We start from the raw sequence: 27,987 nt of genomic DNA, 5'->3' as shown, positions 1-27,987 counted from the left end.
CTTAACTATAAAAGAAGACTATGAGAAAGATCAGAAAGAAAAAAAAAACTAGAAAACAATTAAACAGCTAACAGAATGGCAGCAGAAAAGACCTTACCTAATGGTAATTACCTTAAATGTAAATGAATTAAGGTCTCCAATTAAAAGACATAGAATGACTGAATTAAGGGTTTTTTTTTTTTTGACAGGCAGAGTGGACAGTGAGAGAGAGAAAGGTCTTCCTTTGCCGTTGGTTCACCCTCCAATGGCTGCCGCGGCCGGCACACCGCGCTGATCCGAAGGCAGGAGCCAGGTACTTCTCCTGGTCTCCCATACGGGTGCAGGGCCCAAGCACTTGGGCCATCCTCCACTGCACTCCCTGGCCACAGCAGAGAGCTGGCCTGGAAGAGGAGCAACCAGGACAGAAAACGGCGCCCTGACCGGGACTAGAACCTGGGGTACCGGTGCCGCAGGTGGAGGATTAGCCTATTGAGCTGCGGTGTCGGCCTGAATTAAGGGTTTTTATTTTAGAATTGTTTATTTATTTGGAACACAGAGTTAGCAAGAAAGAGAGAGAAAGATCTTCTATCCACTGGTTCACTCCCCAAAATAGTCACAACAGCAGGACTGGGCCAGGCTGAAGCCAAGGGCCTGGAACTCCATCCAGGTCTCCAATGTGGATGGCAAGGGCCCAAGCACTTGGGCAATGTTCTGCTGCTTTCCCAGACACATTAGTAGGGAGCTGGATTGGAAGTGGAGCAGCCAAGACTAAACAAGTACTCAGATGGGATGAGGGCTTCGCAGTTAGTGGTTTAACTTGTTGCACCACAATGCTGGCACCTTGAATGAATTTTTTTAAAAAAGACTCTACTATATGCTGCTTACAAAAAAACTCATTTCTCCTCTAAGGACATGCAAACATTGGAAATGAAGAAAGGAAAAACTATCCCATGTAAACAGAACTCAAAACAAAGAAAGAGTAGCTATACTTATGTCTGATAAAACATATTATTTAAAGTCTTAAATATAAATCTGTTAGAAGAGATAAGAGAGGTGATTATATAATTATATCGGTTAATAAAAGGATACAACAATTGTACTTAATCTCAGAGCACCTAAATATATGTGGATACTTCAAAGGTCTGTGAAAAATGGAGTTAAAAGGCAAGTTTATAGCACTCGGGCCTCAGAATCAGCCCTAAAGGCATCCCGATCTGGCTGAAAAGCCCATGAGAGTATTTCAGGCATGGAAAGCCAAGACACTCTGGCAAAAAAAAAAAAAAAAAAAAAAAAAAAAACCACAACACCTAAATGAAAGATCTCCACGAGTGAGATCCCTGTGAAAAGAACAGGTCTTCAAAGAAGGAGGTACCTTTCTCTGAAGGGAGGAGAGAACCTCCACTTTGACTATGACCTTGTCTAAAACAAGATAAGAGTCGGAGAACTCAGAGGGCTTCCATAGCCTTGGAAACTCATGACTGGTGCATAGGGAGATTACTGATGCCATAAACAGGAGTGTCAATTGGTAAAGTCAACAACAGGAGTCACTGTGCACTTACTCCTCATGTAGGATCTCCGTCCTTAATGTGCTGTGCATTGAGACTTAATGCTATAATGAGTACTCAAACAGTATATTTCACTTTGTGTTTCTATGGGGGTGCAAACTGTTGAAATCTTTACTTAATGTATACTAAACTGATCTTCTGTAAAAAAAAAAAAAAAAAAAAAGAAGAAGAAGAAATTATCAATTCCCAACTTGACTCTCACTGGGATTAAACATGACAATAGGTCTGATCTGATTTCATCATCATTTAAAAAATCATCTATTATTTTTCACTTTATGTTTGTGTGGGAGCAAACTGTTGAAATCTTTACTTAATGTATGCTAAACTGATCTTCTGAATATAAAGAGAATCGAAAATGAATCTTGATGTGAATGGAAGGGGAGAGGGAGTGGGAAAGGGGAGGGATGCGGGTGAGAGAGACGATATGGGGGGGAAGCCATTGTAATCCATAAGTCGTACTTTGGAAATTTATATTCATTAAATAAAAGTTAAAAAAAAAGGTAAGTTTATTTTGATGCAAAAATTTTTGAAATTCATGCACCATTTTTTCATAGCATGCATTTCAATTTACCCTTATATAAAGCACATATTAATAGTTCTAAAGAGACAGATTCCAATACAATGATAGCAAGGGACTCTAACAAATTACTTTCAGCAATGGACAGATCAGACAGAAAATCAGCAAAGAAACAGAACAAGTAAACTGCTCACTAGATCAATGGGACTTAACAGAAACCAAGAGAATACTGCATCGAACAGCCACAGGAGACATTCTTCTAGACAGCATATGGAACAGTCTTCTTGATAGATCATACAGTAGACCACAAAATAAGTTCTCCACAAGTTTTTAAAAATTGAACTACTGACTATCTTTACCACCTGCGATACAACAAAACTGAAAATCAACAAGAATGATTTTGGAAACTATACATATACATGAAAATTAAACAACCTGCTCCTAAACAACTAATTAACCAATGGATTACTTGAGAAATTAAGAAGGAAATTTTAGCACAGGGTGCTGTGGTATAGCAGGTTAAGCTGCTGTTTGGGATTCCCATATCCCATATCTGAGTGCCAGTTCAAGTCCCAGCTACCTCTGTTTCCAATCCAGCTTCCTGCTAATGCATCCGAGAAGGATGATAGCTAAATTACTTGGGTTCCTGCCACCCAAAGAGGAGTTCTTACCTTCTGGCTTCACTCGAGCCAAGCCCTGGCTGTTGTAGATATTCGGGGTGTGGATCAGCAGATGGAAGATCTCTCTCTCTCTCTTTCTCTGTCTCTGTCTCGCTTTGCCTTTCTCTCTCTCTCCCTCTCTCTGCCTTTCAAATAAATCAACAAGTAGATCTTTTAAAACAGAAGGGAATTTTTTAAACTACTGAGATAAAATAATAATGCATATACAACATATTACAACTTATGGGATACAACAAAAATAGTACTAAAAGAGAATTTTATCACAATTAACTCAGATACGAAAAAAGTGGAAAGATCTTAAATAAACAACCTAACATTAAGAAGTTGCAATACAAGAACTAATCAAAGCCAAAATTAGTGAAAAATAAATAATAGAGCATGAACAAATGAAATATAGACAAAAAAAAACTCAAAAAGATCAAGGAAACAACAAATTCTTAGCTTGACTAAGAAAAAAAGAAGATTCAAATAAAGTCAGAGATAAACAAGGAGATATTATAACTGACAAAACCACAGAAATACAGTCATTACAGACTATCATGTCAAAAAATGAAAAATAAAGAACAAATTTATAAATTTCTACACACATAATTGCTGTGAACAATAAACCAAAAAAGGAGAAAACTTAGAAGAAATGTATAAATTCCTGAACCCATACAGCTTATCAAGATTGGATCATGAGGCCATCGCTGCGGCTCACTTGGCTGATCCTCCACCTGCGGCGCCGGCACCCGGGGCTCTAGTCCCGGTTAGGGCGCCAGATTCTGTCCCGGTTGCTCCTCTTCCAGTCCAGCTCTCTGCTGTGGCCCGGGAGGGCAGTGGAAGATGGCCCAAGTGCCTGGGCCCTGCGCCCACATAGGAGACCAGGAGGAGGCACCTGGCTCCTGGCTTCGGATCGGCACAGCACGCCGGCCGTAGTGGCCATTTGGGGGGTGAACCAATGGAAAAGGAAGATCTTTCTCTCTGTCTCTCTCTCTCTCACTGTCTAGCTCTGCCTTTCCAACAACAACAACAAAAAGATTGGATAATGAAAAAAAGAAAAACTGAAGAGACCAATAATAAGAGAACAGATTAGTAATGAAAATTCTTCCATCAAAGAAAAACTCAGGCTCAGATGACTTCATTGCTGATTTCTATCAACCATTTAAAGAATTAATGCTAATTCTTTCCAATTTATTATTAAAATTGAAGATGGAATATTTCCAAACTCATTTTACAAGGCTGGCATTATAATGATACCAAAACCAAACAAGCACACAACAAAAAAAAAAGCTATGAGCCAGTATCTTTGATGAATATAATGATGCAAAATTTCTCAAAAATACTAGCAAGCTGAATCCAACAACACATCAGAAAAAAATATTCACCATAATCAAGTGAGATTCATCTCAGTGATGAAAGGATGACTCAACATACACAAATCAACAAACACACCACATCAAGAGAATAAAGGGCAAAGATGATCACCTCAACTAGACACAGAATAATCATTTGATAAAATTAAATATCATGATAAAAAATGCCAACATTTTAGATACATGCCTACATCTAAAAATGGGTAAAAGGCCAAATTTATCACACATAATAACTGAAAAGTGATCGCTGTTAAATATAAGAGTGGGAATAAGAGAGGGAAGAGATGTGCAATTCGGGACATGCTCAAGCTGACTTACCTCAAACGGTAGAGTCAGAAACATACCAGGGGATTCCAAGTCAATCCCATCAAAGTGGCATGTACCAATGCCATCTCACTAGTCCCAGTGATCAATTTCTGTTCACAATTGATCGTAATGATAGGACTAAGAACCAAAGGGATCACATAAACAAGAATAGTGTCTGCAAATACTAGCTGATAGAATAAAAAAGGGAGAGAATGATCCAACATGGGAAGTGAGATACACAGCAGACCCATCGAATGGCAGATGTCCTAAACAGCACCCTGGCCTCAGAATCAGCCTTTAAGGCATGCAGATCCAGCTGAAAAGCCCATGAGAGTATTTCAGGCATGGAAAACCAAGACACTCTGGGGAAAAAAAAAACCTAAATGAAAGATCTCCACGAGTGAGATCCCAGTGGAAAGAATGGGTCATCAAAGAAGGAGGTACCTTTCTCTGAAGGGAAGAGAGAACTTCCACTTTGGCCATGGCCTTGTCTAAATATGATCAGAGTCAGTGAACTCAGGGGGCTTCTATAGCAGTGGCAGCTCATGACAAGAGCCTAGGGTGATTACTGGGGCTATAAACAAGAGTGTCAATTTGTTAAGTCAACAACAGGAGTCACTGTGCACTTACTCCTCATGTAGGATCTTTGTCCTTAGTGTGCTGTACATTGAGATTTAATGCTATAACTAGTACTCTAACAGTATTTTTCACTTTATGTTTCTGTGTGGGAGCAAACTGTTGAAATCTTTACTCAATGTATGCTAAACTGATCTTCTGTATATAAAGAGAATCGAAAATGAATCTTGATGTGAATGGAAGGGGAGAGGGAGTGGGAAAGGGGAGGGTTTTGGGTGGGAGGGACGTTATGGGGGGGAAGCCATTGTAATCCATAAGCTGTAATTTGGAAATTTATATTCATTAAATAAAAGTTTAAAAAAAATAATGGCCATATATGATAGATCCACAGTTAACTTCATACTGAAAGGACAAACGGGCCAGTGCCGCGGCTCACTAGGCTAATCCTCTGCCTTGCAGCGCCGACACACCGGGTTCTAGTCTTGGTTGGGGCGCCGGATTCTGTCCCGGTTGCCCCCCTTCCAGGCCAGCTCTCTGCTGTGGCCAGGGAGTGCAGTGGAGGATGGCCCAAGTGCTTGGGCCCTGCACCCCATGGGAGACCAGAAAAAGTAACGGCTCCTGCCATCGGATCAGCGCGGTGCGCCGGCTGCAGCACACCGGCCGCGGGGTCCATTGGAGGGTGAACCAACGGCAAAGGAAGACCTTTCTCTCTGTCTCTCTCTCACTGTCCACTCTGCCTGTCAAAAAATAAAAAATAATAATAAAATAAAATAAATTTTAAAAAATGAAAGGACAAACGCTGAAAGTTTCCTATTAAGATCCAGCACAAGACAAGGATGGCCAATTTTACACTTTTATTCAAAATGTACTGGAATTCCTAGCAACAGTGATTAGACAAGTAAGAGAAATAAGGCATCTAAATTGGAAAGGAAGCATTCATATTGTCTCTTTTTATAGATGACTTATCCTAAATATATATAGTAAACACCAAAGACTCCACCAAAAACTGTTAGAATTAAGAGAAGAACTCAGTAACATTGCAGGATAAATAAAAAACATACAAAAACTGGTAGCCTCTCTATGCACCATTAGCAAATTTTTTGAAAAAGAAATCAAGAAAGCAACCTCAATTATAAAAGCTACAAAAAATAAAATAGGAATAAATTTAACAAAAGTGAAAGATCTATAAAATGAAAACTACAAAATATTGATGAAAGAAATTGAAACGCAAAAAATGTAAAAATATTCTGTTAATCAACTGGAAGAATTAATATTGTTAATATGTCCATACTATGCAAAGTGGAGTTATGGATTAAATGCAATTCCTACCAAAATATAAATAGCATTCTTCACAGAATAGGAAAAATCAATCCTAAAAGCTATATGGAATGACAAATGGTTCCAAATACTCAAAGCAATCTTATGCAAGAAGACTATTGCTTGGGGTCGGCATACTGGCATGTTATGTTAAGCTGTAGCTTGTGAAGCCAGCATTTCATACCAGAGTGCCAGTTCAAGTCCCTGCTGCTTCTTCAGATTCAGCTTCCTGATAATATCCCTGGAAAGGCAGTGGATGATGGGCCATGTACTTGAGTGCCTGCCATCCATGTTGGAGGCCTGGATGTAGTTCCCAGCTCCTGGCTGTGGCCTTTCCCAGCTTGACTGTTGCTGCCATTTGGTTGGGGAGTGAATCAGCAGATAAAAGATTGCTCTCCTTGGGTGATTACTGACATCATAAATAAGAGTGTCAATTGTTAAATCAACAACAAGAGTCACTGTGCACCTGCTCCCCATGTAGGACTTCTGTCCTTAGTGTGTTGTACTATGAGAATTAATGGTAAAACTAATTTTCAAACAGTACTTTATACTTTGTGTGTCTGTGTGAGTGCAAAGTGTTGAAATCTTTACTCAGTATAGAGTTCATCTTCTATATATAAATTAAAAATAATTAAAAATGAATCTTAATGAAGAGTGGGATGGGAGAGGGAGTAGAAAAGGGGATAGTTCGCAGGTGGGAGGGTGGGTATGGGGGGAAAGCCACTATAATCCAAAAGTTGTACTTTTGAAATTTATATTTATTAAATAAAAGTTTCATATTAAAAAAGTGAGATTGTTCACTCTCTCTCTCTCTCTCTTCACACACACACACACACACAAACACTCCTCTCTGATGCTCTGTCTTTCAAATAAACATAATTATTTTATTTATTTGAAAGGCAGAGTTATGGAGAGAGCGGGAGAGATCTCACTGAAGTTGATCGTAGAATAGTGGTTGCCAGAATCTGGGGGTGCGGAGGATGAGCAAGTGTGAGGAATGCAGAGATTTGTCAGTAGGTACAAAACTACAGGACCAATACCTGGTAGCTATTGCACAATAGGGTGACAACTGTAAACAACAATGTATATTTCAAAATAGCTAGAAGAGAAGATTTGAATATTTGACTACAATGAAACAAATATTCAACGTGATATTCTATTACCATGATTTGATCATTATACAATGTATATGGTATCAAAGTGTACTGTACTACTCTGGCCTCAGAATCAGCCCTAAAGGCACTCGGATCTGGCTGAAAAGCCCATGAGAGTATTTCAGGCATGGAAAGCCAAGACACTCTGGCAAAAAGATCTCTGTGAGTGAGATCCCAGTGCAAAGAACAGGTCTTCAAAGAGGGAGGTGCCTTTCTCTGAAGGGAGGAGAGAACCTCCACTTTGACTATGACTGTGTCTAAACAAGATAAGAGTCGGAGAACTCAAGGGGCTTCCATAGCCTTGGAAACTCATGACTGTAGCATAGGGAGATTACTGATGCCATAAACAGGAGTGTCAATTGGTAAAGTCAACAACAGGAGTCACTGTGCACTTACTCCTCATGTAGGATCTCTGTCCTTAATGTGTACACTGAGGCTTAATGCTATAATGAGTACTCAAACAGTATATTTCACTTTGTGTTTCTATGGGGGTGCAAACGATTGAAATCTTTACTTAATGTACACTAAACTGATCTTCTGTAAAAAAAAAAAAAAAGAAATTATCAATTCCCAACTTGACTCTCACTGGGATTAAACATGACAATAGGTCTGATCTGATTTCATCATCATTTAAAAAAAATCATCTATTATTTTTCACTTTATGTTTCTGTGTGGGAGCAAACTGTTGAAATCCTTACTTAAGGTATACTAAGCTGATCTGTATATTAAGATAATCGAAAATGAATCTTGATGTGAATGGAAGGGGAGAGGGAGTGGGAAAGGGGAGGGTTGTGGGTGGGAGGGATGGTATGGGGGGGAAAGCCATTGTAACCCATGAGTCGTACTTTGGAAATTTATATTCATTAAATAAAAGATAAAAAAAAAGAAAAAAAAAACAAAGTGTACTGTACTACATACGTGTGTACAAGTATTAACTGTAAATTAAAAACAAAAAGAACAAAGTTTCCCATTGTTACTATTACCTCTACCTCTTTTTGCAATTATTCCACTTCCCTTCTTCTGCAACAGTGATCTACCTTCACTGTATAACAGTACATAGGGCAGGCACAGTGGCTTAATCCACCGCCTGCAGCACCTGCATCCCATTGGGTGCTGGTTCTAGTCTCACTGCTCCTCTTTTGATCTAGCTCTCTGCTATGTCCTGGTAAAGCAGTAGAAGACAGCCCAGGCACTTAGGACCCTGCATCCACGTGGGATACCAGGAAGAATTTCCTGGATACTGGCTTCAGATCGGCACAGCTCCAGCTGTTGCAGCCATTTGGGGAATGAACCAGTGGATGGAAGACTTGTCTCTCTGTCTGTCCCTCTCACTGTCTGTAACTCTACTTCTCAAATAAGTAAATCAAATTTTTTTAAAAGGAGTACTTCAAACAGTTCTTGTAAAGTTAAGATGTTTATGTTGGTGTAAAAAATATAATTGAAAGTCATGCAATTTTTCCCACAGTACACGTTTTAAATGAACTTTGTGAAGTACCTTTACATTAACTTTTTCAATTATCATTTTGTTTCAAACCACTTAGTTTGGCTTCCACTGCCATTTTTACACTGACACTGTTTTCACTAAGAATGTCAGAGGGTGGATTTTATTTTGAGAGGCAAGATGGCGGAATAGGAAGGGAGCACACTGATAGTCTGGGGAGAGACAGTTTAATAAAAGTGGAGATACTGCAGGTTCAAGGAAGAGTAGGGGAAGACACAGCAGAAGAAACTCTTCTGGCACGAGTGATTCACAGTGGACCTGTGGGGAGAGTGTGGGAGCCCACATTTCGGGACACCAGCGGCAGACTCAACACACCAGTGCTGGAACGTGAGGTGAGCCGAACCTCAATACCCCGAGACACCACCAGGCAAGTGGAAAGAGGAGACTAGAGGGAATGACCCCGGGGGGAAAAGTTCACCAGGCTAACTAGAAGAGAGAGAGAAAGAGAAAAAAAAAGTGACCGATATGGACACCGGTTTCTCTCTCTCCGCTCACCTCTCAAGGGCGAGCAAGACAAAGAGCAGGCGCCATCTTGGACATACGTCATAAGCAGAGCGACCTCAGGTCTGCACTGGCCCTGAGCCTAGCAGAAAAACCTGACTCTGGGCAGGGCGAATTAACAGGAGATTAGGGCCTAGTAAATCTGTGGTGCTACTGAACTGAGACTGTGAAAAAAGAGACGGTGGGGGAGAGAACTCACGGAATTCACGTGAGCACTCTCCAGAGACGCTACAAATCCGTAACTTTGGCAACCCAGTGGGAGATTGAAGGAGAATCTGAGCCCACTCTGAGGGCAGAACAGATTCCCTGTGTGGTCCTTGGGAAAGAGCTTCCGATCTCTGGCTCCTGTGGGTATATCATTTGCCTGCTAACTGCCTCCAACTTCGTTCAGCTATGCGGAATTACTTCCCTTTTGAATCAAAAAAAAGAAAGAGAGAGAGAGAGAGAGAGAGATCTACCACGCCTAACCTGGGAGTGTCACCTTTAGCACACCAAACAGAGCTCTCAGGCCACACCCATCTCAAGCCTCTAAGGCTCCATCAAAAACAGACAGTCCACTTAATCTAGAGTCATAGTATAACAAGAAAAAGCACCACAGTGAAGAAACCAAATATCTCCAATATGCCAAATTAACAAACGCAAAAACCAAGGTAATAAAAACAAGGAAGTCACTATGATGCCCCAAATGAAAAAGACACCCCAATTCAAGATTATGAAGATGATGAGTTAGAAGAAATGCAAGAAGTAGATCTCAAAAAATTGGTAAGAACATTAAGAAGTTCTCAAAAACAAATTCTTGAACTACAGAAATCCTTAATGGACAAGATAGAAAATCTCTCTCGTGAAAATGAAATATTAAGGAGGAATCAAAATGAAATGAAACAACTAGTACAACAGGAAACTGTGATAGTGACGAGAAATCATAATGAAGTGAAGAATTCAATAGATCAAATGCAAAACACAATAGAGAGCCTTACAAACAGAATGGGTGAAGCAGAAGAGAGAATATCGGACTTAGAAGACAGAGCACAGGAAAGAATACAGTCAGACCAAAGAAAAGAAGAGGAAATTAGAAATCTAAAAAATATTGTCGGGAATCTTTAGGATACTATTAAAAAAAACCAACATTCGAGTTCTAGGATTTCCTGAAGGCATGGAGAGGGAGAAAGGATTAGAAGGCCTTTTTAGTGAGATATTAGCAGAAAATTTCCCAGGTTTGGAGAAGGACAGAGACATCCTAGTACAGGAAGCTCACAGAACCCCTAATAAACACGACCAAAACAGATCCTCACCACGACACACTGTAATAAAACTCTCCAAGGTGAAACATAAAGAAAAGATCCTAAAATGTGCAAGAGAGAAACGTCAGATTACTCTCAGAGGATCTCCAATCAGACTCACAGCTGACTTCTCATCAGAAACCCTACAAGCTAGGAGGGAATGGCAAGATATAGCCCAGGTACTAAGAGAGAACAACTGCCAGCCCAGAATATTATATCCTGCAAAGCTATCATTTGTGAATGAAGGTGAAATAAAGACTTTTCATAGCAAACAGAAATTGAAAGAATTTGTTGCGACTCGTCCAGCCCTGCAACAGATGCTTAAAGATGTGTTACACACAGAAACACAGAAATACGGTCATCAATATGAAAGAAGGTAAAGGAAGGAAACCTCACAGCAAAAGATCACAGGGAATTCAAAGCATATATTAGAACTTATCTTTGGCAAATGGCAGGGCAAAGCTGCCACTTATCACTAGTCACTTTGAACGTTAATGGCCTGAACTGTCCAGTGAAAAGAAACAGATTGGCTGATTGGGATAAGGAACAAAACCCATCTATTTGCTGCTTACAAGAAACACATCTTTTCAACAAAGATCCATATAGACTGAAAGTGAAAGGCTGGAAAAAGATATACCCAGCCAAAAGAAATGAAAAAAGAGCAGCTTAGCCATCTTAATATCGGACAACATAAACTTTACCACAAAAACTGTTAAGAGAGACAAAGAGGGACACTATATAATGATTAAGGGATCAATTCAACAGGAAGATATAACAATTATCAATGTATATGCACCTAACTACAGGGCACTGGTTTATCTAAAAGATTTTTTAAGGGACATAAAGGGAGGCTTAGACCCCAATACAATAGTACTGGGGGACTTCAATACTCCACTCTCAGAAATAGACAGATCAACAGGACAGAAGATCAACAAGGATACAGTAGATTTAAAAGACACTATAGCCCAAATGGATCTAACAGATATATACAGAACTTTCAATCCTACAGCTAAAGATTTTACATTCTTCTCAGCAGTACATGGAACCTTCTCTAGGATTGACCACATACTAGGCCATTAAGCAAGTCTCAGCAAATTCAAAAGAATTAGAATCATACCATGCAGCTTCTCAGACCATAAAGGAATGAAGTTGGAAATTAGCAACTCAGGAATCCCTAGAGCATACGCAAACACAGGGAGATTGAACAACATGCTCCTGAATGAACAACGGGTCATAGAAGAAATCAAAAGAGAAATCAAAAATTTTCTGGAAGTAAATGAGGATAACAGCACAACAGACCAAAACTTATGGGAAGCAGCAAAAGCAGTGTTAAGAGGAAAGTTTATATCAATAGGTGCCTACATCAAGAAATTGGAAAGGCACCAAATAGATGAGCTTTCAATTCATCTCAAGGATCTAGAAAACCTACAGCAAACCAGACCCAAATCTAGTAGGAGAAGAGAAATAATTAAAATCAGAGAAGAAATCAACAGGACTGAATCCAAAAAAAAAAAAAAAAAACACATTACAAACGAGGAGCTGGTTTTTTGAAAAAATAAACAAAATTGACACCCCACTGGCCCAACTAACTAAAAAAAGAAGAGAAAAGACCCAAATCAATAAAATCAGAGATGAAAAAGGAAATGTAACAACAGACACCACAGAAATAAAAAGAATCATCAGAAATTACTACAAGGACTTGTATGCCAGCAAACAGGGAAACCTATCAGAAAAGGATAGATTCCTGGACACATGCAACCTACCTAAATTGAACCAGGAAGACATCGAAAACCTAAACAGACCCATAACTGAGACAGAAATTGAAAGAGTAATAAAGGCCCTCCCAACAAAGAAAAGCCCAGGACCAGATGGATTCACTGCTGAATTCTACCAGACATTTAAAGAAGAACTAACTCCAATTCTTCTCAAACTATTTAGAACAATCAAAACAGAGGAAATCCTCCCAAATTCTTTCTATGAAGCCAGCATCACCTTAATTCCTAAGCCGGAAAAAGATGCAGCATTGAAAGAGAATTACAGGCCAATATCCCTGATGAACATAAATGCAAAAATCCTCAAGAAAATTCTGGCCAATAGAATGCAACAACACATCAGAAAGATCATCCACCCAGACCAAGTGGGATTCACCCCTGGTATGCAGGGATGGTTTAATGTGCGCAAAACAATCAATGTGATACACCACATTAACAGACTGCAGAAGAAAAACCATATGATTATCTCAATAGACGCTGAGAAAGCATTTGATAAAATACAACACCCATTCATGATGCAAACTCTAAGCAAACTGGGTTTGGAAGGAACATTCCTCAATACAATCAAAGCAATCTATGAAAAACCCACAGCCAACATCCTATTGAATGGGGAAAAGTTGGAAGCATTTCCACTGAGATCTGGTACCAGACAAGGATGCCCACTCTCACCACTGCTACTCAATAGAGTTCTGCAAGTTTTAGCCAGAGCTATTAGGCAAGAAAAAGAAATTAAAGGGATACAAATTGGGAAGGAAGAACTCAAACTATCCCTCTTTGCAGATGATATGATTCTTTACTTAGGGGACCCAAAGAACTCTACTAATAGACTATTAGAACTCACAGAAGAGTTTGGCAAAGTAGCAGGATATAAAATCAATGCACAAAAATCAACAGCCTTTGTATACACAGGCAATGCCACGGCTGAGAAAGAACTTCTAAGATCAATCCCATTCACAATAGCTACAAAAACAATCAAATACCTTGGAATCAACTTAAGCAAGGATGTTAAAGATCTCTACAATGAGAATTACAAAACCTTAAAGAAAGAAATAGAAGAGGATACCAAAAAATGGGAAAATCTTCCATGCTCATGGATTGGAAGAATCAACATCATCAAAAGGTCCATTCTCCCAAAAGCAATTTATAGATTCAATGCAATACCAATCAAGATACCGAAGACCTTCTTCTCAGATCTGGAAAAAATGATGCTGAAATTCATATGGAGATGCAGGAGACCTCGAATAGCTAAAGCAATCTTGTACAACAAAAACAAAGCCAGAGGCATCACAATACCAGATTTCAGGACATACTACAGGGCAGTTGTAATCAAAACAGTTTGGTACTGGTACAGAAACAAATGGATAGAACAATGGAACAGAATTGAAACACCAGAAATCAATTCAAACATCTACAGCCAACTTATATTTGACCAAGGATCCAAAACCAATCCCTGGAGCAAGGACAGTCTATTCAATAAATGGTGCTGGGAAAACTGGATTTCCACGTGCAGAATCATGAAGCAAGACCCCTACCTTTCACCTTACACAAAAATTCACTCAACATGGATTAAAGACTTAAATCTATGACCCGACACCATCAAATTATTAGAGAGCATTGGAGAAACCCTTCAAGATATAGGTACCGGCAATGACTTCTTGGAAAACACCCCAGAAGCACAGGCAGTCAAAGCCAAAATTAACATTTGGGATTGCATCAAATTGAGAAGTTTCTGTACTGCAAAAGAAACAGTCAGGAAAGTGAAGAGGCAACCGACAGAATGGGAAAATATATTTGCAAACTATGCAACTGATAAAGGGTTGATAACCAGAATCTACAAAGAAATCAAGAAATTCCACAAGATCAAAACCAACAACCCACTTAAGAGATGGGTCAAGGACCTCAATAGACATTTTTCAAAAGAGGAAATCCAAAGGGCCAACAGACACATAAAAAAATGTTCAAGATCACTAGCCATCAGGGAAATGCAAATCAAAACCACAATGAGGTTCCACTTCACCCCGGTTAGAATGGCTCACATTCAGAAATCTACCAACAACAGATGCAGGAGAGGATGTGGGGGAAAAGGGACACTAACCCACTGTTGGTGGGAATGCAAACTGGTAAAGCCACTATGGAAGTCAGTCTGGAGATTCCTCAGAAACCTGAATATAACCCTACCATTCAACGCAGCCATCCCACTCCTTGGAATTTGCCCAAAGGAAATGAAATTGGCAAACAAACAAGCTGTCTGCACCTTAATGCTTATTGCAGCTCAATTCACAATAGCTAAGACCTGGAACCAACCCAAATGCCCATCAACAGTAGACTGGATAAAGAAATTATGGGACATGTACTCTATAGAATACTATACAGCAGTCAAAAACAATGAAACCCGGTCATTTGGAACAAGATGGAGGAATTTGGAAAACATCATGCTGAGTGAATTAAGCCAGTCCCAAAGGGACAAATATCATATGTTCTCGCTGATCGGCGACAACTAACTGAGCACCAAAGGGGAAACTTGTTGAAGTGAAATGGACACTATGAGAAACAGTGACTTGATCAGCTCTTGTCCTGACCGTTGATGTACAATGAAATACTTCATCCATTTTAGTATTTTTTTTTGTTCTAGTACCATTGGTTGAACTCTGTAATTAACACACAATTATTCTTAGGTGTTTAAATTTTAACTGAAAAGTGATCCCTGTTAGGAATCTGGAAAACATTATGTTGAGTGAAATAAGCCAATCCCAAAGGGACAAATACCACTTATTCTCCTTGATAGGTGACAACTAACTGAGCACCAAAAAGGAAACATGTTAAAGTGAAATGAACACTATGAGAAATGGTGACTTGATCAGCCCTCACCCTGACTGTTGATGAACAGCTTAATATGTTATCCCTCTTTTTATTTTTTTTGTTTGTTCTACTTAATACTTTTGGTTGAATACTGTAATCAATACACAATTGTTCTTAAGTGCTGAAACTTAACTGAAAAATGATCGCTGATAAATATAAGAGTGGGAATAAGAGAGGGAAGAGATGTGCAATTCGGGACATGCTCAAGCTGACTTACCTCAAACGGTAGAGTCAGAAAAATACCAGGGGATTCCAAGTCAATCCCATCAAGGTGGCATGTACCAATGCCATCTCACTAGTCCAAGTGATCAATTTCTGTTCACAATTGATCGTAATGATAGGACTAAGAACCAAAGGGATCACATAAACAAGAATAGTGTCTGCAAATACTAGCTGATAGAATAAAAAAGGGAGAGAATGATCCAACATGGGAAGTGAGATACACAGCAGACCCATCGAATGGCAGATGTCCTAAACAGCACTCTGGCCTCAGAATCAGGCCTTAAGCATGGGGATCCGGCTGAAATGCCATGAGAGTATTACAGGCATGGAAAGCCAAGACACTCTGGGGAAAAAAAAAAAAACCTAAATGAAAGATCTCCACGAGTGAGATCCCAGTGGAAAGAATGGGTCATCAAAGAAGGAGGAGAGAACTTCCACTTTTACCATGGCCTTGTCTAAATATGATCAGTCAGTGAACTCAGGGGGCTTCCATAGCCTTGGCAGCTCATGACAAGAGCCTAGGTTGATTACTGAGGCCATAAACAAGAGTGTCAATTTGTTAAGTCAACAACAGGAGTCACTGTGCACTTACTCCTCATGTAGGTTCTCTGTCCTTAATGTGCTGTACATTGAGATTTAATGCTATAACGAGTACTCAAACAGTACATTTCACTTTGTGTTTCTATGGGGGTGCAAACTGTTGAAATCTTTACTTAATGTATACTAAACTGATCTTCTGTAAAAAAAAAAAAAGACAGAAATTATCAATTCCCAACTTGACTCTCACTGGGATTAAACATGACAATAGGTCTGATCTGATTTCACCATCATTTAAAAAATCATCTATTTTTCACTTTATGTTTCTGTGTGGGAGCAAACTGTTGAAATCTTTACTTAATGTATACTAAACTGATCTTCTGTATATTAAGAGAATCGAAAATGAATCTTGATGTGAATGGAAGGGGAGAGGGAGTGGGAAAGGGGAGGGTTGCGGGTGGGAGGGACGGTATGTGGGGGAAGCCATTGTAATCCATAAATGTACTTTGGAAATTTATATTCATTAAATAAAAGTTTTTTAAAAAAAAGAATGTCAGAGGGTGGCGGCGCTATGGCGTAGGAGATAAAGTCAGTGTCTTCGTTACAAGCATCCCATATGGGCACCAGTTCGAGTTCCAGCTGCTCCACTTCCCATTCAGCTTTCTGCTGTGGCCTAGAAAAGCAGTAGAAGATGGCCCAAGTCCTTGGGCCCCTGCATCTACGTGGGAGACCTGGAAGAAGCTCCTGGCTCTTGGCTTCAGACGGTGCAGCTCCAGCCATTGCGGCCAATTGGGGAGTGAGCCAATGGATGGAAGACCTCTCTCTCTCTATGCCTCTTTTTCTCTCTCTGCATAACTCTGACTTTCAAATAAATATTTTAAAAAAGAGGGAATGTAAGTGACTAATAAGCATTTTAAAATATTGCGTCGTTAGTCATACTTTTGTTGGTAAACTCATATAGTATTTTTAGAAAGCAATTCAATGACAGATACCAAAACATAAACCTACTCCTTGGAATCTACTCTTCAAATATCTAAAATTTAAAGATTAATGTCAAAATTGTTTACCACAGCTTTATGTATAATAGCAAAACAAAAATGGCTCAGATGGCTAAGAACAGGAAAATTATTAAGTAAATCAGAGTATAGACATTAAATTGGTTATTATGTTGTCATTAAAATGTCTATAGGGCTCAGCTATGGTTGTGATAGTCCCCTGTGAAATTTTCACCATCTGCTCCCGCACCTTTATAGTAGACTGGATGGCCCAACACATCCTTAGAATAGAAAAACTCATTGTGGAAATGACTTTCAATGATGCTGTGAGAATTTTACCCCTGCACCACTGATGTAAATACTATCTAGGAGATACCAATGTATGTATGACTCCAAACAAATTTCTCATCAGGCAGGATTGCAGTCAGTCCAAGCACTTGTGGTTTACTCTGACAGCACACAAAAATCATATATATTTTTAAAGATTTATTTATTTATTTATTTGAAAGGTAGAGTTAGAGAGAGAAGGCGAGACAAAGAGAGATATATTTTTTTTTAATGACTTATTTTTTTTTATCTTTTATTTAATGAATATAAATTTCCAAAGTACGTCTCATGGGTTACAATGGCTTTCCCCCCCATACCATCCCTCCCACCCACCACCCTCCCCTTTCCCACTCCCTCTCCCCTTCCATTCACATCAAGATTCATTTTCGATTATCTTAGTATACAGAAGATCAGCTTATTATACCTTAAGTAAGGATTTCAACAGTTTGTTCCCACACAGAAACATAAAGTGAAAAATAATAGATGATTTTTTTTTAAATGATGATGAAATCAGATCAGACCTATTGTCATGTTTAATCCCAGTGAGAGTCAAGTTGGGAATTGATAGTTTCTTTTTTTTTTTTTTTTTTTTAACAGAAGATCAGTTTAGTGTACATTAAGTAAAGATTTCAACAGTTTGCACCCCCATAGAAACACAAAGTGAAATATACTGTTTGAGTACTCGTTATAGCATTAAGCCTCAGTGTACAGCACATTAAGGACAGAGATCCTACATGAGGAGTAAGTGCACAGTGACTCCTGTTGTTGACTTTACAAATTGACACTCCTGTTTATGGCATCAGTAATCTCCCTATGCACCAGTCATGAGTTTCCAAGGCTATGGAAGCCCCTTGAGTTCTCCGACTCTTATCTTGTTTAGACAAGGTCATAGTCAAAGTGGAGGTTCTCTCCTCCCTTCAGAGAAAGGCACCTCCCTCTTTGAAGACCTGTTCTTTCCACTGGGATCTCACTCACAGAGATCTTTTTGCCAGAGTGACTTGGCTTTCCATGCCTGAAATACTCTCATGGGCTTTTCAGCCAGATCCGAGTGCCTTTAGGGCTGATTCTGAGGCCAGAGTGCTATTTAGGACATCCGCCATTCTATGAGTCTGCTGAGTATCTCACTTCCCATGTTGGATCACTCTCCCCTTTATTTATTCTATCGGTTAGTGTTAGCAGATACTAGACTTGTTTATGTGCTCCCTTTGACTCTTAGAGATATATTTTCCATCAGTTGGTTCACTCCCCAAATGGCTGCAATAGCTATGGCTCGGCCAGGCTGAAGTCAGGGGCCAGGAGCTTCTTCCAGGTCTCGCACATAGGTGCAGGGGCCCAAGAACTTGAGCTACCTTCTGCTGCTGTCGCAGGTAAATGAATAGAAGTGGAGCAGCCAGGGCTCAAATAGGCACCCATATGGGATGCTGGCACTACAGGCCACAGCTTAACTCACAATGCCATAGCGGTGGCCCCCCAAATCATATCTTTATAGTGTATCCTTGTGGTTTCTACTGCACAGCCATATCTCAGTCTATGATAGAACGTCTGAAAATAATGTAAACTGACAAAATGTTAAAGAATGGTGCATCAAAAATGGTTTTGAATTGGTATAACTTAGTCTAGAGAAGTTGCTGCAGGAGGATGACCTCTCAGAATCTACAGCAGTGAAACTCATGCCGGCGCCGCGGCTCACTAGGCTAATTCTCTGCCTGCAGTGCCGGCACCCCGGGTTCTAGTCCCAGTTGGGGCGCCGGATTCTGTCCCAGTTGCTCCTCTTCTGGTCCAGCTCTCTACTATGGCCCAAGAAGGCAGTGGAGGATGGTCCAAGTGCTTGGGCCCTGCACCCACATGGGAGACCAGGAGGAAGCACCTGGCTCCTGGCTTCGGATCGGCGCAGTGCACCGGTCTTAGTGGCCATTTAGGGGGTGAACCAACCAAAGGAAGACCTTTCTGTCTCTCTCTCTCACTATCTAACTCTGCCTGTCAAAACAAACAAACAAACAAACAAACAAACAAAAAAAAAAACAGAAACTCAACAGGCCTTGAAAATCAGTGTGAGATCCAATGTAGTGATGAAGAAAGATAGGAATGAAAACTTTAGCCTTCTTAACTCATTGACGGGAATAAATTGTAGCATTGAATCAGCAGACACCTGTTACCCAGAACAGTAGACAGGACTGCATCCCTGTTAGATCATCAAGACAATGCATGTGATACAATTGACACACAAGTTGATAGCCTTGTGGATTCAATTTTAGATATGGATGTTCAAGAATTAGCCAGTCTTACTCCTGGAAAAGGAGACTTAGAGTATTTTGAAAGACTATTTTAAAAGTTAAAAGGAACAGGGGGCCAACGCTATGGCACAGTAGGTTAATCCTCTGCCTGTGGTGCTGGTAACCCATATGGGCGCTGGTTCTAGTCCCGACTGCTCTTCTTCCAATCCAGCTCTCACTGTGACCTTGGAAAGCTGTAGAAGATGGCCCAGGTCCTTGGGCCCCTGCACCCACATGGGAGACCGGGAAGAAGCTCCTGGCTCCTGGCTTTGAATCAGCTCAGCTCCAGCCGTTCCAGCCATTTGGGGAGTGAACCAGCAGATGGAAGAACTTTCTCTCTGTCTCTCCCTCTCACTGTCTGTAACTCTACCTCTCAAATAAATAAATAAATAAATAAAATCTTTATATAAAGTTAAAGGGAATAAAAGATAAAGCTATGATGCTTCCCACATGCAAGGAAAATGACATACAGAAAAGGTGGCCAAAGTATTCTGGATGGCAACTGGGTGAGACAGAGATAAAATTGAAGGCCTTCAATCTGAAGAACATTAAATGATTCATACTATGATTTGATTGACAAATTCGCTAGTTCTTCCTACCTGAGATAGTTCCCTACTCAACCCAATTATATTTTGCTGACATTCCCATTACAGTGTTGGCGACCTGACTTACTGTATGGTCCACAAAATTTAAGTTTCTAATAGGAGGTTAAGGAGAAATATTTTGTAAAATATTTTATTTATTTTGGAGTCAGAGAGCGAGAACAAATGAGAGAGCAAGAGTGAGAGTGAGAGATCTTCCATTTGCTGGTTCACTCCCCAAATGGCAGCAACATCCAGATCTGGGCCAGGATGAAGTCAGGAGCCAAAAACCCTATTCTGGTCTACCACGTAAGTGGAAGGGACCCAAGTACTTGGGCCATCTTCTGTTGCTGCCTTCTTAGGTACATAAACATGGAACTAGATCAGAAGCTGAGCTGCTGGGACTCAAACCTGCACTCAGATACGGGATGTCAGCATCACAAGTGACGGATTAGCCTGCTGTACCACAATGCCAGTTCCTAAGGAGAAATCTTTTGTCCCTGAGCGTATTTAATGGGAATGAGGAATTTACTGTCAATAATGAATGGGAATTTCTCCAGTATACTTTTGTGGGTTTTCTCCCTCCGGGAAGCTTGCAGTACTAAGCTATGATATTTTTGAGGAGAAGGAAGAAGGCACCCGTGGTATGGTATGAAGAGACCAAAGTAAGTGTCAACAAGTTAGTTTTTAAGAAGATGCTTCTGTGCTTTTACTTTAAATTATAGTGTATGAGCTCATGCTAGAAAGAACTAAAAACCCACTGTGAATTTTCAGACTATAATAAATGAAGCAAAGGTTTCCTTCTTGGGTGAGGCCAAAACAAACCCCTATACTAAGTTATGGTAGTATGTGTGTATGAGAGAAAGAGAATCTTAACGAATCCCTATATGGGCCATAGAAACAGTATGTGATAATAAACTTAAGTTTCAGCCATAAAAAAGAATAAAATTCTCCTTCAATACTCCACTCCCAGAAATAGATCAACAGGACAGAAGATAAACAAGGAGACAGTAGATTTAAATGACACTACAGCCCAAATGGATCTAACAGATATCTACAGAACTTTTCATCCTACACTTAATCATCCTACACTTAAAGAATACACATTCTTCTCAGCAGTACATGGAACCTGCTCTAGGATTGACCACATACTAGGCCATAAAGCAAGTCTCAGCAAATTCAAAAGAATCAAAATCATATCATGCATCTTCTCAGACCACAGTGGAATGAAGATGGAAATTAGCAACTCAGGAATCCCTAGAGCATACGCAAACACATGGAGACTGAACAGCATGCTCCTGAATGAACAGTGGGTCACAGAATAAATCAAAAAAGAAATCAAAAACTTTCTGGAAGTAAATGAGGATAACAGCACAACATACCAAAACTTATGGGATACAGCAAAAGCAGTGTTAAGAGGAAAGTTTATATCAATAGGTGCCTACATCAAGAAATTGGAAAGGCACCAAATAAATGAACTTTCAATTCATCTCAAGGATCTAGAAAATCTGCAACAAACCAGACCCAAATCTAGTAGGAGAAGAGAAATAATTAAAATCAGAGAAGAAATCAACAGGATTGAATTCAAAAAAAACATTATAAAAATCAAAAAAACAAGGAGCTAGTTTTTTGAAAAAAAATGAACAAAATTGACACCCCACTGGACCAACTAACTAAAAAAAGAAGAGAAAAGACCCAAATCAATAAAATCAGAGATGAAAAAGGAAATGTAACAACAGACACCACAGAAATAAAAAGAATCATCAGAAATTACTACAAGGACTTGTATGCCAGCAAACAGGGAAACCTATCAGAAAAGGATAGATTCCTGGACACATGCAACCTACCTAAATTGAACCAGGAAGACACAGAAAACCTAAACAGACCCATAACTGAGACAGAAATTGAAAGAGTAATAAAGGCCCTCCCAACAAAGAAAAGCCCAGGACCAGATGGATTCACTGCTGAATTCTACCAGACATTTAAAGAAGAACTAACTCCAATTCTTCTCAAACTATTTAGAACAATCAAAACAGAGGAAATCCTCCCAAATTCTTTCTATGAAGCCAGCATCACCTTAATTCCTAAGCCGGAAAAAGATGCAGCATTGAAAGAGAATTACAGGCCAATATCCCTGATGAACATAAATGCAAAAATCCTCAAGAAAATTCTGGCCAATAGAATGCAACAACACATCAGAAAGATCATCCACCCAGACCAAGTGGGATTTATCCCTGGCATGCAGGGATGGTTTCATGTGCGCAAAACAATCAATGTGATACACCACATTAACAGATTGCAGAAGAAAAACCATATGATTACCTCAATAGACGCTGAGAAAGCATTTGATAAAATTCAACACCCTTTCATGATGAAAACTCAAAGCAAACTGGGTATGGAGGGAACATTCCTCAATATAATCAAAGCAATCTATGAAAAACCCATGGACCTTTCTCTCTCTGTCTCTCTCTCTCACTGTCCACTCTGCCTGTCAAAAAAAAAAAAAAAAAAAAAAAAGCCGGCGCCGTGGCTCAATAGGCTAATCCTCCACCTTGCGGCGCCGGCACACCGGGTTCTAGTCCCGGTTGGGGCGCCGGATTCTGTCCCGGTTGCCCCTCTTCCAGGCCAGCTCTCTGCTATGGCCAGGGAGTGCAGTGGAGGATGGCCCAGGTGCTTGGGCCCTGCACCCCATGGGAGACCAGGAAAAAGCACCTGGCTCCTGGCTCCTGGCTCCTGCCATCGGATCAGTGCGGTGCGCCGGCTGCAGCGGCGGCCATTGGAGAGTGAACCAATGGCAAAAGGAAGACCTTTCTCTCTCTGTCTCTCTCTCTCACTGTCCACTCTGCCTGTCAAAAAAAAAAAAAAAAAGAAAAAAAAAGAAAAACCCATGGCCAGAATCCTATTGAATGAGGAAAAGTTGGAAGCATTTCCACTGAGATCTGGTACCAGACTGGATGCCCTCTCTCACCACTGCTATTCAATATAGTTCTGGAAGTCTTAGCCAGAGCTATTAGGCAAGAAAAAGAAATTAAAGGGATATAAATTGGGAAGGAAGAACTCAAACTATCCCTCTTTGCAGATGATATGATTCTTTACTTAGGGGACCCAAAGAACTCTACTAATAGACTATTAGAACTCATAGAAGAGTTTGGCAAAGTAGCAGGATATAAAATCAATGCACAAAAATCAACAGCCTTTGTATACACAGGCAATGCCACGGCTGAGAAAGAACTTCTAAGATCAATCCCATTCACAATAGCTACAAAAACAATCAAATACCTTGGAATCAACTTAAGCAAGGATGTTAAAGATCTCTACAATGAGAATTACAAAACCTTAAAGAAAGAAATAGAAGAGGATACCAAAAAATGGGAAAATCTTCCATGCTCATGAATTGGAAGAATCAACATCATCAAAAGGTCCATTCTCCCAAAAGCAATTTATAGATTCCATGCAATACCAATCAAGATACCGAAGACCTTCTTCTCAGATCTGGAAAAAATGATGCTGAAATTCATATGGAGATGCAGGAGAACTCGAATAGCTAAAACAATCTTGTACAACAAAAACAAAGCCAGAGGCATCACAATACCAGATTTCAGGACATACTACAGGGCAGTTGTAATCAAAACAGTTTGGTACTGATACAGAAACAGATGGATAGAACAATGGAACAGAATAGGAACACCAGACATCAATCCAAACATCTACAGCCAACTTATATTTGACCAAGGATCCAAAACCAATCCCTAGAGTAAGGACAGTCTATTCAATAAAGGGTGCTGGGAAAATTGGATTTCCACGTGCAGAATCATGAAGCAAGACCCCTACCTTTCACCTTACACAACAATTCACTCAACATGGATTAAAGACTTAAATCTATGACCCGACACCATCAATTTAGTAGAGAACACTGGAGAAACCTGCAAGATATAGGTACTGGCAAAGACTTCTTAGAAAAGAACCTGGAGGCACTGGCAGTCAAAGCCAAAATTAACATTTGGGATTGCATCAAATTGAGAAGTTTCTGTACTGCAAAAGAAACAGTCAGGAACGTGAAGAGGCAACCAACAGAATGGGAAAAAATATTTGCAAACTATGCAACTGATAAAGGGTTGATAACCAGAATCTACAAAGAGATCAAGAAACTCCACAAAAACAAAACCAACAACCCACTTAAGAGATGGGCCAAGGACCTCAATAGACATTTTTCAAAAGAGGAAATCCAAAGGGCCAACAGACACATGAAAAAAATGTTCAAGATCACTAGCAATCAGGGAAATGCAAATCAAAACCACAATGAGGTTTCACCTCACCCCGGTTAGAATGGCTCACATTCAGAAATCTACCAACAATAGATGCAGGAGAGGATGTGGGGGAAAAGGGACACTAACCCACTGTTGGTGGGAATGCAAACTGGTAAAGCCACTATGGAAGTCAGTCTGGAGATTCCTCAGAAACCTGAATATAACCCTACCATACAACGCAGCCATCCCACTCCTTGGAATTTACCCAAAGGAAATGAAATTGGCAAATAAAAGAGCTGTCCGCACATTAATGTTTATTGCAGCTCAATTCACAATAGCTAAGACCTGGAACCAACCCAAATGCCCATCAACAGTAGACTGGATAAAGAAATTATGTGATATGTACTCTATAGAATACTATACAGCAGTCAAAAACAATGAAATCCGGTCATTTGCAACAAGATGGAGGAATCTGGAAAACATCATGCTGAGTGAATTAAGCCAGTCCCAAAGGGACAAATTTCGTATGTTCTCCCTGACTAGTGACAACTAACTGAGCACCAAAGGGAAAGGAAACCTGTTGAAGTGAAAGGGACACTATGAGAAACAGTGACTTGATCAGCCCTTGTCCTGACTGTTGATGTACAATGTAATACTTTATCATTTTAGTATTTTTTTTGTTCTACTTAATACCATTGGTTGAACTCCTTAATTAACACACAATTATTTTAGGTGTTTAAATATTACTAAAAAGTGATCTCTCTTAAATATAAGAGTGGGAATAAGAGAGGGAGGAGATGTACAATGTAGAATGTGCTCAATTGGGTTTCCCCAAATTGTAGAGTTATAAATGTGCCAGGGTATTCCAATAGAATCCCATCAAGGTGGCATGTACCAATGCCATCTCACTAGTCCAAGTGATCAATTCCAGTTCACAATTGATCACACTGATAGGTCTAAGAGTCAAAGGGATCACACAAACAAGACTAGTGTCTGCTAATACTAACTGATAGAATCAAAAAGGGAGAGAATGATCCAACATGGGAAGCAGGATACACAGCAAACTCATAGAATGGCAGATGTCCTAAATAGCACTCTGGCCTCAGAATCAGCCCTTAAGGCATTTGGATATGGCTGAAATGCCCATGAGAGTGTTTTAGGCATGGAAAACCAAGACACTCTGAAAAAAAAAAAAAAAGAAGACCTAAATGAAAGATCTCTGCAAGTGAGATCCCAGTGGAAAGAACGGGGCCATCAAAGAAGGAGGTACCTTTCTCTGAAGGGAGGAGAGAACTTCCACTTTGACTATGACCCTGTCGGAATAAGATCAAAGTTGGCGAACCCAAAAGGCTTCCATAGCCTTGGCAACTCATGACAAGAGCCTAGGGGGATTACTGATGCCATAAACAAGAGTGTCGAATTGTTAAGTCAACAACAGGAGTCACTGTGTACTTACTTCTCATGTGGGATCTGTCCTTAATGTGTTGTCCAATGTGAAGTAATGCTATAACTAGTACTTTAACAGTATTTTTCACTTTGTGTTTCTGTGTGGGTGCAAACTGATGAAATCTTTACTTAATATATACTAAATTGATCTTCTGTATATAAAAATAATTGAAAATGAATCTTGATGTGAATGGAATGGGAGAGGGAGCAGGAGATGGGAGGGGTGCAAGTGGAGGGAAATTATGGCGGGGGGGGAAGCCATTGTAATCCATAAATTGTACTTTGGAAATTTATATTTACTAAATAAAAGTTTAAAAAAAAACAAAATTAAAGTTAAATGACACCAAAAATGAATAAAATATTGTCTTTTTCAACAAATTGGATGCAACTGGAAACCAATATGCTTAGTGAAGTTAACCAGTTCCAAAAACATAAATATCTTATGTTTTCTTTGATATGTAGTTGTTAATATAGAATACAAAATAATTATAGGAATTAAATGGACATATTGTGATTTGATTATTCTTTTTAGCCCTTGTTTATACTCCTGTGGAACTGTGGTCTTTTTACTTTTTATTTGTTGACTACTATGGTTAGTGGTGCATTAAGCCTGTGATTATACAGTAAATTGAAATTAAGTTATTGCAAAAAATTAAAGGAAAAAAGAAAGGAAGGAGGGAGAGGATTGAGGGAGCAAGGGAGTGAGGGAGAGAGGGAGGAAGGGAAGATGGTTATCTTTTTAGAATTGTACCCAAGAAATACATGAAATCTGTTCTCTTTACACTAATAAAATACACTGATATTTTGTATTTACATTATCATGAGGAAACTCTTCTGTCCTAGAGTTTTTTTTAAGATATATTTATTTATTTGAAAGTCAGAGTTACACAGAGAGAGAAGGAGAGGCAGAGAGAGAGACATTTTCCATCCAATGGTTCACTCCCTAATTGGCCACAATGGCTGGAGCTGTGCCAATCTGAAGCCAGGAGCCAGGAGCTTCTTCTGGGTCTCCCACACGGGTGCAGGGGCCCAAGGACTTGAGTCATCTTCTACTGCTTTCACAGGCCACAGCAGAGTGCTGGATCGGAAGTAGAACAGCTGGGTCTCGAACCGGCACCCATATGGGATGCCGATGCTTCAAGCCAGGGCATTAACCCACTGCACCACAGCATTGGCCCCTGTCCTAGAGTTGTGCCTTGCTACTTCTGATACCAAAACTGTGTTGTCACACTTTATAATCTCATCACAAGGTAATTTTTCCCTGTTTTTCTTTGAAAGCCAAATGCAGATCACTGTCAAAGTAGTCATACTAAGGCACGCATGAGGATATGAAATATTAGGTAATGAATTTCTGGTATCTTGTTTTTTCTCCAGGGTTGTAATGCCTTCTCTGCCCTTCCAGGTCTATAACACCCTTTGTTCTGTATTTTTTTGTCATATTTGAATGAGTCAGCCCCAGAGGACCTAATCACCCAAGGGATAATTTCCAAAGGAAGAGTGGAAAGTACAGCAAATAAAACTCTTCATTTCTGTTTTAGTAGAAAACAAATGTTTATAAATAATTTTAATGACATAAAGGACATTTTCAACTAAAATTTTTAGAACACTAAGTGAAAAACAGAGAGTAAAATTGTTCATCAACATAATCTCAGTTAACATTGATCAATATTGGAAGAAGGAATAAAATTTATCAAAATGTTAACTGTGGTTATCTTGGGAGTGAGGTGAAATTATTGATTTTCTTCATTATATTTTATGAACATTTTCACAACAAATATTTGCTACTTTGATAAAATCAGCACAAAACCTAGTTTGAAGAACTTCATTCCCTGTGTGTTCTTTATTTCTTGTTTCTCTCACTCTCACTCCTCACCATAAGGAGCCTGAGAACAAACAGTATGATTGATATTTTTATATACATAGAAAATTTTGTAAGGGGACTCTTGCTCGTACTTTTTAGAAACTTTTCTAATGCTGTGTTATAACACTCTATAAAT

The 27,987-nt window shown here is 39.6% G+C and overlaps 1 protein-coding gene and 1 pseudogene across 2 annotated transcripts in view; one reads left to right on the top strand and one right to left on the bottom strand.

Annotated features, from left to right (window-relative positions):
• Positions 1-27,987, bottom strand: part of ZC3H12B (zinc finger CCCH-type containing 12B) — a 547,765-nt gene that overhangs the window by 409,977 nt on the left and 109,801 nt on the right. The gene's annotated exons all lie outside the window — the stretch shown is intronic.
• On the top strand, positions 76-20,268 carry LOC149119625 (alpha- and gamma-adaptin-binding protein p34-like; annotated as a pseudogene).

This window comes from Oryctolagus cuniculus, chromosome X (assembly GCF_051225735.1).
Source record: "Oryctolagus cuniculus isolate XC-2025 breed Fujian yellow rabbit chromosome X, ASM5122573v1, whole genome shotgun sequence".
NCBI lineage: Eukaryota > Metazoa > Chordata > Mammalia > Lagomorpha > Leporidae > Oryctolagus > Oryctolagus cuniculus.
The sequence above is the reverse complement of the archived record's forward strand: the minus strand, read 5'-3'. Positions and strand labels throughout refer to the sequence as shown.